Raw genomic sequence first — 11,111 nt, 5'->3', positions numbered from 1 at the left:
GGCCATTTTTCCAAAACCAAACAAGTTGCAAGGATTGTGGTTATTTTTACCCCTAATCTGGCACTATTCTGATACTGTGATATTAAAATCAAAGGCTGGTTGTGAATAGCTGAAAATTCCATAAGCAAAGTTAAAAGGTAGACAACAGACCAGGAGAAAATATTTTCAAGATTCAGCTAAAATGTCAACCATTTTTGCCAGCTTAAGAAAGTTTTATTCTTATATGCTTACTCTTCATATTTCCTCCTCCCAGCAATCTCAAGTCTGTGCAATCCTGAAGTCTTGAACTATATTCTAGTACCATTGGGAGTTTTCAGAAACAAAGATTCAGTCATTGAGGGCGATCCTACTTTAATGATCTACACATTCACTGATGATAGAAAGGTCCCAGTATGAATCTAATGCTCTCAGTAAGGTCGCATAGATGAGAAAAAGCTAATAATTGTAAGGTGTTCTCTTAAGAATCAGTTTTATCATCCTGGTGGTGGCAGAAGCAGTGGAGTGGCTTACAGTGTTATAATCCTCAGGGTTATAACAAATAAAAGACAGAGAGAGTCTGTTTGACTCCTTAGCTTGATGGATGATCATCAATGGATAGCAAATGAGCAATTTGGCAAACAGGAAACAAAAGAATCTCAAGAAACATGCCTGGACTTGGAAATTGAAGGAATCTGGCCTAGAGTCAGGAGATGTTTGTGGGTAACATGCAAAGGATACCGGGCTTCTTTGGTGGACCAGGGTAGGAAGACCTTAGCTCCTCTTGTATCTATATACCTGCCCTGGCTTGGGTACCTGAAAGCATTATGATTTTTCTGGCAGTAGTGTTTATCTTTTTCTGCTCACACATGGTTCTCCCTTAAAGATCTTCCACATCTATTTTTTCTCTTCCATTTCTCTTTCTCCCCCACTCTCTTTTTAATCTATCATAATTTATTTTTAATTTAATCTCCCACTTCTCTTCCCCATTATTCCTTTCCTTTCTTTTCTTTTTCTTAAATGAACATGATATGGAACAAAAGTGAGTGATTTACAATATTTGTTATATTTATGTTTTAAAAGTTTCATAATTTCTATACATTATTTATAATTTATCTGAAACTGCAAATCACATAACTGAAATCACTGATAAATTGCTGTATTGGGGTAATATTTATTTTTATTATAAGTCAGTGTTCCTTGTTAGGAAAAAATAAAACAGAGCTATCCTGCTGAAATCTGAAGAACAGAAGATGTGCTGTACCACCGCTGTTGTTGTTTAGTCGCTAAGTTATGTCCGACTCTTTTGCAACCCTGTGAACGGTAGCTTACCAGCCTCCTCTGTCCATGGGATTTCCCAGGCAAGAAGACTGGAGTGGATTGTCATTTCCTACTCCAGGGGATCTTCCCGGGCTGGATGGAACTTGCTTCCTCTGCATTGGCAGGCGGATTCTTTACCACAGAGCCACCAGGAAAACCCTGTGATACCATATCGCAGGGTAGCTAAAAACTCAGATTAACATTGTCTCCTATTTAGAGTGGATATTTTTAGTCCTTGTCAGGTTAGTAGGTGAATGATAATATTGATTGATGAATCTTGAAAAGAAACAAGTTGACCAAGAGTTGTTAGGAAATTAATAGGAGTGCATGCCTAAAGAAGTGCTGGGCTTAAGGTTTTGCATGGATAATCTCATTAAATCCTCATAATAGTCTTAGAAGAGAAGAACTGGCATGTTACAACTTTATCAGCTGTAGAACTGAAGTTAAAGGTCAAATTTATTGCTTTTCAAAGAGGCAGTTGAAGGGCTGGGATTCAAACGTAGGTAGTCTTACTCCAGAACTAAAACCAAACTTTGCTAACCTGGCTCAACCATCTCTTATTATTCCTACATCTGTAATGTAGCATTAACTCTGTAAAATAGTGACTGTTAGTAATTCACATACAAAAATATTTCAACTTAAAAATTAAATTGCACTTTCTTTGGATCACTATAATAGTTATGACTAAACAATCTTTCTCTATGTCACTTTATTTTATTGGCAATGAATAACATCTTTGTTCACAGATAAGAATATTGTAAAACAAAATTATAGCATAAAACATACTATTTAAAAAAATTAAAGCTATAGTTTGAAAATAAATAAAATTATTGAAAGCAAAGCAATGTTAAATTTGATTTTGCATCATCATGTTTCCTTGAAATTTTCTAAAAGATACAAAGTGGTTGTAAATCTTTTTTTAAAAAACATATTCATAGTGAGTATAGCATATATTTCCAGTAAGCAGAATCTGGTCTTGGTAATTTATTTGCTCATTTATTTTTTATTGTCCTACTTTTAGCACAAGGTGTGCTGTTAGTTTACATGATTGGTCAATTGTCAGGAAGGAGCCAGTTCTCATTCAGAACTTGCCAAATCATCAAATTGGCAATGGGCTTTTCAGGTTTCTAAAAGCTTCAGTACTTTGAGAATTGGCTACTATCCAAAGCCCCTGCAGAGGTTGAATTAGAGTAACCCATATGCCTGAGGGCTTCCTTGGTAACTCAGACAGTAAAGAATCTGCCTGCAATGCAGGAAACCTGGGTTTAATCCCTGGTTTAGGAAGATCCCCTAGAGAAGAAAATAGCAACCCACTCCAGTATATTGCCTGGAGAATTCCATGGACAAAGGAGCCTGGCGGGCTACAGTTCATGGGGTCACAAAGAGTTGGACACAACTGAGCGACTCACACAAACACACACACACATATACACACACACGTCTGAAAAGAAACATAGGTTCTCCTGTGGAACAATCTTATGAGCCTACGGGCCAAAAAAAGGTAGGATGTCTTTGATCTTTTACTCCTGGTCAGCAGGTACCCTGGTCTGGGATGGCTTATGCTGCTAGCAGACTGGGAGCACTCATTGCTATTCTGTTTGGGTTTTTTCCTCATCTCTAGACACCATCTTCTTTTTTGTGGTTTTCACATATCCACCATAATGTGGAAGAAGTATCAAGAGATAAAGGGAAATCATTAGATTCTAGGTAAGGTTATTTTGATTCTGATTCCTGTCAGGAATTTACTAACACTGATGAGCTGGTCCTATGGTTTCTTTGATTTCTGATTCTTGGTTACCATATTTATAAAATAGAGCTTGTAGGTGGAGCAAAAATAAATTATATATGCCTCACTATGAATCCTTCCTATAACTTAAAAATATCTGAGACACATAATAAAAAATAAACACATAATAGTTCAGAATAGCAATTGAAAATTCATCTTACAAAAATGGAATGGTTCCTAGGATGAAGACTCCTTTGAAATACAAAGTAGTGCATAGGAGTAAGTGTATCAGAAAGGGGTGCATATGGCTATAGAATAAAAGAAAAGGAAAGGATCACAGAGGAATATTTTGCAAAATTGTACATTTTTACAAGTGGGTGGGAAAAGTGATTTGAAGTAGATGAATCATTCCCTGTTTTTCTCCCCAAATATATGGTTTGAAAGAAGCAATTTAAGCTTAAAATAAAGACTGTGTATGTGGCTTTGTCCCACATTCAATAGGAGGACTTTGACAGGCAATGGCAGACTTTGGGGTCTATCTGACTGCATTCTGTCAGTTTGCCCATCTGGAAAAAATGGTATTAACAGGCCTGTATAAGTGCTTGATCTTTTACCTCATTTCAAATTACTGATTGAAATTTGGATTTATCCATCAATCTCCAATTATTTGGGTTAGCCCCAGTCAGCAGCTTGAGGCAAAATAATACATCACTAAAGTGTTAGAGAAAATATAATACCAGGCATATATTAGCAGATGCTTTATAAATGTTAAATGAATAAAGAGTTAATCTAGTTTATTAGATTAAATGAAGACTACAGAATATGGCTTGTTATAAAACATCTTTCTAGCAGTGACTTTTCTTAAGATAAGACAGGTATACTGAAAAATGCTATTCCTTCTAAAATGAACTTCTAACCTTTTCCCCTTCTATTTTTTAAAAAGATAAACAACTGTTTATTTGCCCACTTTTCTTCCATATTTTCTCATAGAAGAAGGAAGCAAAACATGTTAACATTGAACTCTGATGCACTATTAAATAACTCTTCACATCTAAATGTGCCCCCAAGGTTTTGCTCTTATATTTTTATATTTGTGCATTTATTTTTGATGAAAACATGATTTCAAGTACAAAGCATTTTTTTTAATGAGCTCAGAATGTCAATATATTAAAATTATAGAAGTAATTTCTGCCTAACTACTATGGTATTTTAGTAATGGAGAAAAATCACAATCTAACCACTGAAGTATTAAAATCATAAGTTGTTTTTCATGTTTCTAGGTTTATCTAAGACTCCTTGGAATTTGCACTATTGTAGTTCACTTATGGCATGATGCAAAAGGGGATAAATAAGACTATTTCATTAGTTACTGTGTTCTAACAAAAAAAAATAGGTAAATGATTACATCTTGTGCTTTATATGGCAGGCCAGAGTTTATATTTTTCTTTTCTGATTGGAGCATAACCAGGCTAGAAAAAAATTATCAAGCATAATAATTTACAATAATAATGCAAGAAAGAATAATCTTATAGAGGGTGAAATAGATTCTATAGATATTAATCTTGAAGCCAGCCTGGTCAATGCGACCACTGTCACTTTCCCTTATTTCTTGGGCCATCAGCAAACTGGACACCGTGGAATGGGGGCAGTGGGCTGAACAGACAGAGGAAAACATGGGAAAGGGGTGAAGAAAGGGGATGTTGACCAGCTGGACCCAGCTCCCTGGTGATGCTGGCGAGGGGGGCATCTGTGTTATGAGGAATAATTATGCTACTTTAAGTAACATAACAGTTTTTATTTGATCAATCACGTGCAAACATGGAGTAACACCACAGAGAGGCTATGAAAGTGAAAGGGATTTATTATGCTCAAAGGTGCCAGAAGAGGGAGATGTAGGGTGTCACATAGGGAGACACAGGGAAGGAGCTCCCAGAGAGCTGAGAGAGAGTGGGGACCCCTTGGCAAGTACTGTAATGGAGGGCGGGGTCAGGGTGGAGGGTACAAGCAAAAGCAGTGAAGCAATTTCATGTGTGACTGGATGTCACTGAGTCATAGTCAGGGGAGGGCACAAAGGGGGACTTGTGGCAGGGACCAGCCTTATCACACTGGTGGACCTAGTCACCTGGATGGGTACTTATACCCTGTTTGTGGAGACGTTGAGGCATGAGGAAAATATGAAGTTTTGAAAATTTACAATCTATGGCTAGATTCTCTAGATTTTATTCTCAGATTTTAAGAAAAAGGCCCCAGTGCCTGTGAAAAATGGATGATAATTTCCCACCGAAAGGAGTTCTGTACAGGGTGATATAGGTCATTTGAGTTTGGAGAACAGAATGTTCTGCCTGTAGCTCTGATCATCAAGTGTGACTGATGAATAAACTGTAGGATTTATTATCATAAATAATCAGAAAGACCCTCCCATATTTCAGATATTGAAGATATCTGAAGATATCTTATTACAGATATCATATTATAGATATCTTATTACAGATATCATATCATATGATATCTGAAGATATCATATTACATATATTGAAGATACTGTAAAAGTTAAAATTTTTGAATGAGATAAGAATTTATTGGGAGACAATTTTCTATATAGGGGAATGGAACTTTGAACCCAGGAAGGACAACTAAGATCTAGCATAACACTATATCTCCTCCTTTTGAAAATGAGATGATTTATTTTTTTCCAGTAGCCATGTATGGATGTGAGAGTTGGACCATAAAGAAGACTGAGTGCTGAAGTATTGATGCTTTCAAATTGTGATGCTCTCAAAAGACTCTTGAGAGTCCTTTGAACAGCAAGAATATCAAACCAGTCAATCCTATAGGAAATCAACCTTGAATATTCACTGGAAGGACTGATGCTGAAGCTGAGACTCCAATACTTTGGCCACCTGATGCAATTTCTAAAGACCCTGATTCTAGGAAAGATTGAAGGTGGGAGGAGAAGGGGAAGACAGAGGATGAGATGGTTGGATGGCATCACCGACTCAATGGACAGGAGTTTGAATAGGCTCCTGGAGTTGGTGATGCACAAGGAAGCCTGGCATGCTGCAGTCCATGAGGTGGCAAAGAGTCAGACACGACTTAATGACTAAACAACAACAATGTTTAGAGAAAAGGGCTATGACCTATTTAGTATCATCAGTGAGTTCAATCATTCAGTCATGTCCTACTCTTTGCAACCCTATGGACTGCAGCACACCAGGCCTCCCTGTCCATCACCAACTCCTGGAGTTTATTCAAACTCATGTCCATTGAGTCAGTGATGCCATCCAACCATCTCATCCTCTGTTGCTCCATTCTCCTCCCACCTTCAATCTTTCCCAGCATCAGGGTCTTTTCCAATAAGTCAGTTCTTTGTATCAGGTGGCCAGAGTATTAGAGTTTCAGCATCAGCATCAGTCCTTCCAATGAATGTTTGGGACTGATTTCCTTTAGGATTGACTGGCTGGATCTCCTTGCAGTCCAAGGGACTCTCAAGAGTCTTCTCCAACACCACAGGGTTTCACCTGCATATGTGAAGTTCTTGATGTTTCTCCTGGCAATCTTGATTCCAGCTTGTGCTTCAATCCACTCTGGCATTTTGCATGATGTACTCTGCATATAAGTTAAATAAGCAGAATGACAGATATACAGTCTTGACGTACTCTTTTCCCAATTTGGAATCCAAGAATACACAGAAGAACTATACAAAAAAGATCTTTCCGACCCAGATAATCACGTTGGTATGATCACTTAGAGCCAGACATCCTGAAATGCAAAGTCAAATGGGCCTTAGGAAGCATCACTACGAACAAAGCTAATGGAGTTGATGGATTTCCCATTGAGCTATTTCAAATCCTAAAAGATGATGTTGTGAAAGATCTGCAGTCATTATTCCAGCAAATTTGGAAAACTCAGGACTGGAAAAGGTCAGTTTTCATTCCAATCCCAAAGAAACACAATGCCAAAGAATGCTCAAACTACTGCACAATTGCTATCATCTCACACGCTAGTAAAGTAATGCTCAAAATTCTCCAAGCCAGGTTTCAACAGTACATGAACCATGAACTTCCAGATGTTCAAGCTGGATTTAGAAAAGGCAGAGGAACCAAAGATCAAATTGCCAACATCCGTTGGATTGTTGAAAAAGCTGAAGAGTTCCAGAAAAACATCTACTTCTGCTTTATTGACTATGTTAAAGCCTTTGACTGTGTGGATCACAATAAACTGTGGAAAATTCTTCAAGAGATGGAAATACCAGACCACCTGACCTGCCTCTTGAGAAACCTGTATGCAGGTCAGGAAGCTACAGTTAGAACTGGACGTAGAACCATAGACTGGTCCAAATCGAGAAAGGAGTATGTCAAGGCTGTGTATTGTCACCCTACTTATTTAACTTCTATGCAGAGTACATCATGAGAAATTCTGGGCTGGATGAAGCACAAGCTGGAATCAAGACTGCCAGGAGAAATATCAGTAACCTCAGATATGCAGATGACACCACCCTTATGGCAGAAAGTGAAGAAGAACTAAAGAGCTTCTTGATGAAAGTGAAAGAGGAGAGTGAAAAAGGTGGCTTAAAAATCAACGTTCAGAAAACTAAGATCATGGCATCCACTCCCATCACTTCATCACAAATAGATGGGGAAATAATAGAAACAGTGAGAGACTTTATTTTTGGGGGCTCCAAAATCACTGCAGATGGTGACTGCAGCTATAAAATTAAAAGACCCTTCCTCCTTGGAAGAAAAGTTATGACCACTCTAGACAGCATATTAAAAAGCAGAGACATTACTTTGTCAACAAAGGTCCATCTAGTCAAAGCTATGGTTTTTCCAGTAGTTATGTATGGATGTGAGAGTTGGACTATAAAAAAGTTGAGTGCTGAAGAATTAATGCTTTTGACCTCTGGTATTGAAAAAGACTCTACTGCATGGAGAATCAACCAGTCCATCCTAAAGGAAATCAGTCCTGCATATTCATAGGAAGGACTGTTGCTGAAGCTGAAACTCCAGTACTTTGGCCACCTGATGTGAAGAATTGTCTCATTTGAAAATACCCTGATGCTGGGAAAGATTGAAGGTGGGAGAAGGGGAGGACAGAAGATGAGATGGTTGGATGGCATCACTGAATGGATGGACATGAGTTTGAGTAAACTTCAGGAGTTGGTGATGGAAAGGAAGGCTTGCTATGCTGCAGCCCATGGGGTCACAAAGAGTAGGACATGACTCAGCGACTGAACTGAACTGTTGTTCCATGTCCAGTTCTAACTGATGCTTCTTGACCTGCCTACAGATTCTCAGGAGGCAGTTCAGGTGGTCTGGCATTGCCATCTCTTTAAGAATTTTCCACAGTTTGTCGTGATCCACACAGTCAAAGGCTTTGGCGTAGTCAGTAAAGCAGAAGTAGATGTTTTTCTGGAACTCTTGTGCTTTTTTGATGATCTAACGGATGTTCATAGCAGGTTGTTATCCTGTCAGGACGAGAATGGAATTTTTCTAGTGGCTTTTTTTTTAACCACTTATGCACTGTATTTTCATTTTTTATTTTTAGTTTGAGCAAAATAACATGATAGTGAATTGTTCTTCTATCTAAATTATTCTTTATGTATTTACTCTAAGATGTTTACAAGTCTATGGTAAAGTTAGACACTAAAGACTGAGCCTGCATTTTTTTCCCCAAGAAATAATAAAACCTGAAGATGTATTCCCTAGAGACCCTGCCTGCAGATAAAAGGCCCACAGCAACCGAAAGTGTCTTTAATTTCTTAGAGTCCTTAGTGAATCTAACTTGGTAGCACTTTTTAAAAAGTTTTCTCGTTTTTATTTTTGGTCTTTATCCCTAAAGAAAGAACAGATGCAGGACATGTTCAGGGTGATAACAGGAGATTGAGTACTATGTCTTTTAACCACTTTAATCCTCAGATATTCTTAAATTTAACAATTTTATTTATGTAAGAATAAAAAGGGATAAGTTGCAATTTCCCTAATTTTGCTGATTAGAAATATGCCAAAAAGGAGTTAAGTTACCCTAACTAAACAGTAGTTCTGGAATTCAAATTCAGGGGTGTGGGCTCTAGAAATTGCACTTTTTTTTACACTAAGTGCTGCATTAAAGGCCAAACCTACTGAAAGGTCAAAGCTATGTTTTTAGTGGTAGTTTTCAATCTTCAGGATTTTATTCTAATTGACATGGTTTCTGTACCCCCACATCTCTCTCTTTGCCAACTCTAAAGACCTATTTTAATAACACTTGTCTTCTAGAAATAATTCCCAAACCCAGTGTTTGTCTTGTGTAGTCCTGGTAGCTTGGCATCTGCTAAGCATACACATTATTTCTACTATAAACTTTATATTTGGATTCCAGATATCATACTCCTAACTCCTCCATTATTTTTCTCTACATTCTGTGCTCTTCTGCTGCAGTACCTCATCCTTTTATCTTAGATCATTGCCACCAAACGTCTACTTGGATAGTTTTTATCTTTAGACTTTGCCAAATCCCCTTTGACACTGACTTATACTAATCTCGTTGGATTTCCACTTTTAGTTCAAACCAACCCTGAGATCTCACACATATGTCCTCTGCCCTGTAGTGTTCACTATTTGGTCCATAACTTTCTAACTAGTGAATTTACAGATGTAACAGCAAATCAACCCTAGATATTTATAGGAAGGACTGATGCTGAAGCTGAAGTTCCAATACTTTGGCCACCTGATGTGAACAGCTGATTCATCAGAAAAGACCCTGATGCTGGAAAAGATTGAAGGCAGGAGGAGAAGGGGATGACAGAGGATGAGATGGTTGGATGAGATCAACAACTCAATGGACATGAGTTTGAACAAACTCTGGAAGATGGTGAAGGACAGGAAAGCCCAGTGGGCTGCAGTCCATGGGTTCACAAAAGTCGGACACAACTGAGTGACTGGAAATCAAGGAAACAGCATCCTCTCTTACTAGTTTCGATTTCAGAAAATATTAGAAAGTATAGTCAGAAAGCTGAATGGTGAAAGGTTATGCCCCAAATGGATCTATTACATATTTTTAAAGGGATGAAATGTAAGCACTGTATAGTCAGATAAAATATTGATAAATACCAAACTCATATTAGAAAAATTATGAAAGCCCTGATCTGCAGTTCCAAGTCAAAGTTTGCTTTTCTAAGAAACAAACCAATAGCAAACTAAAGAGATGTGGAGACACAGTTATTCGGTTTCTAGTGCTGACTATTGTTTGTTGCACTTAATCCATCAAGAACAAATCTCTGAGTGTGACAGGACCAGAACTGAGCTCAGGCATTCTTAAGCAGAGTTGCACTTTTGTTCCACCTGAAGAGCTTTTAAAAATACTGATGGCTGAGCCTCATTTCCAAAGATCCTGATTTAATATATCTGAGATGAGACACAGACACTGTATTTTATTTAAAAGATTCTAAGGTGAATGTGGGACTTCCCTGATAGCTCAGTTGGTAAAGAATCTGCCTGCAATGGAGGAAACCCTGGTTTGATTCCTGGGTTGGAAAGTTCCCTTGGAGAAGGGATAGGATACCCACTTCAGTATTCTTGGGCTTCCCTTGTGGCTCAGCTGGTAAAGAATCCGCCTGCAATGCAGGAGACTTGGGTTTGATCCCTGGGTTGGGAAGATCTCCTGGAGAAGGAAGAGAAAGGCTACCCACTCCAGTATTCTGGCCTGAAGAAATCCATGAACTGTATAGTCTATAGGGTCACAAAGAGTCCAACACAACTGAGCGACTGTCACTTTATGGGGTACTAAGGTGGACTTCCCTGGTAGCTCAGACGGTAAAAAGTCTGCCTGCAATGCAGGAGACCTGGGTTCGATCCCTGGATTGGGAAGATCCCCTGGAGAAGGAAATGGCAACCCACTCCAGTATTCTTGTCTGGAGAATTCCATGGACAGAGGAGCCTGGTAGGCTACAGTCCATGGGATCACAGAGTCGGACACGACTGAGCGACTTCACTTCACTTCAAGGTGAATGTATTATTCAACTAGGAATGAGAACATGTAAGAACCCTTGGCAAAATAACTGAAAAAGTCCAGCGTGTTTTGTTCCCCCTATCTTTTCATTCTCTCCTTTCTA

The sequence above is a fragment of the Bubalus bubalis genome, chromosome 1, assembly GCF_019923935.1.
Source record: "Bubalus bubalis isolate 160015118507 breed Murrah chromosome 1, NDDB_SH_1, whole genome shotgun sequence".
Classification (NCBI taxonomy): domain Eukaryota; kingdom Metazoa; phylum Chordata; class Mammalia; order Artiodactyla; family Bovidae; genus Bubalus; species Bubalus bubalis.
This window is presented reverse-complemented; position numbering follows the sequence as displayed.